Here is a 1,853-nt window from a genome sequence, read left to right on the forward strand (position 1 = left end):
GAAAAAAAAAAAAAAAAAAAAAAAAAAAGGAACTACAATACACTTTTACCATCATTTTGTAAAAGAAAAGATATTTTAACAAACATAAGAGAGATATTCTCAGAATACTGGATAAGCCTTAGAACTGAATAAATGTTGTTTATGAAAAACTAGAAAGCTCACTATATTATCCTGGTTTGTCTGATTTTGCCACTGTCATGTAAACACATTGCCGTGGTTAGCACAAATCCACAGACCAGCGTGTGAGAACGAATGTACCAGACGATCTCTACATGTCCTTGCAGCTCCTTTGGCCACTATGACCCTCAGTCTCCCCAACTGCAAAATGGGAGTGATAAGGATACCTGACACATAAATATCAGGAAGAGTCAAAGAGGTGAAATGCACAATGCCCGGTACCTAGTCAACCCTCAATAAACATCAGCTTCTGATCACTGGGGGAACAGAAAGCTGCTGATGATCCGGAGGGATCTGAAAGACTCTCCTTCTGACTACGGTCATGACTCAGTCTGATATCTTGCCTAATTAGGATCTAGTGATGACATTTTTATGAGTGTTGTACCGTCCAGTTTGCAAAGTACTTTTGTGTTCATTTTCTCGGTTCTTCCCAAGAGCCACAAAAGGCAGGCAGGGTAACTACCAGAATCCCCTTTTTATTGATTAGAGAGTTGAGGCACAGAGGGGCACATGATTGTCCAAGGAGCTTATAAGTGGCAAAACTGGGGCTAGAAGTTAAGTCTTCTGACTCCCAGTTGATNAGAATCCCCTTTTTATTGATTAGAGAGTTGAGGCACAGAGGGGCACATGATTGTCCAAGGAGCTTATAAGTGGCAAAACTGGGGCTAGAAGTTAAGTCTTCTGACTCCCAGTTGATCCCTCTTTCCACTAACCCTGCTCTGATAGAAAGAATGGCTTTTATGTGCCTCAGTTTTCACATTTGCTTTAATCCCTCTGCTAAAGCTGCTAGCTTACTTTTTTCTGACATTTTTGGTCAAGTTTCTGTTGATAGCGTCTTCAAGATCAGAAATTCCCACTGTTTTGTGGGTTAACAGTCTCTATCATATGAGCAAGAAACTGTACTAAGTGATTTACAGATGCCATTTTGTTTAGTTCTCATGACAACCTTTGAAGGCAGTTTTACTGTATCATTTTACTAATGAGGAACTTGCAGCATAGTGAGGTCAGGTGAACTGGCCAAGGTCATACTGGTTCTAAGTTGGAGAGCCAGAATTTGAACCTAGAACAGACTTCAAAGTCCTGTGTTCCCAACTACAAGGCCGTACTGCCTCAGAAAGCTAAAAATTTTGTTTGCACTTGATAATTGATTAGACTTAATGTCTGGGTTTCATATTTCTTCAATTTCTTTTTTAAAGTGTTATTTAGGCTTAGAACCTACAAAATTACTGTTTGTACTAGGGGTGTGTGGCAGGGGTAGGGGGAGCTCTAAGGATAAAGATGAAGGAGGGGTATATTCTAGCTATCTAAAAAACATTGGACTTCATTATCCAGCAGATACATATATACTTAAATATACGTGTGTATTACACACACATACAGATATAGCAACTGCCTGAAATGTATGCATGTGTGTATACATATGTGTGTTGTGTGTGCATATATGTATTTTTTTCATTCATTTGTTCAACAAGTATTTACTGAGAACCCACTGTGTGCCGGGCACTCCTACTCTTCCTAAATTCAAGGTTAATTTCACAAAACTCTAAGGTAAATTAGAAAGTGTCATGAACAGAGATTGAAAACAGGCTGCCTGCAAGGCCAAATTTGGCTCACAAAATGTTTAGTTTGGTCCATGCCAGGGGTCTTTTTTTGCCCATATATCTTTTTTTTTTTTT

At 39.0% G+C, this 1,853-nt stretch overlaps 1 protein-coding gene across 1 annotated transcript in view; it reads right to left on the reverse strand.

Moving 5' to 3' along the window:
- SH3TC2 (SH3 domain and tetratricopeptide repeats 2) overlaps window positions 1–1,853 on the reverse strand; it is a 68,808-nt gene that overhangs the window by 42,302 nt on the left and 24,653 nt on the right. The gene's annotated exons all lie outside the window — the stretch shown is intronic.

Source organism: Galeopterus variegatus, unplaced genomic scaffold (assembly GCF_000696425.1).
Source record: "Galeopterus variegatus unplaced genomic scaffold, G_variegatus-3.0.2 Scaffold4179, whole genome shotgun sequence".
NCBI classification, from domain to species: Eukaryota; Metazoa; Chordata; class Mammalia; order Dermoptera; family Cynocephalidae; genus Galeopterus; species Galeopterus variegatus.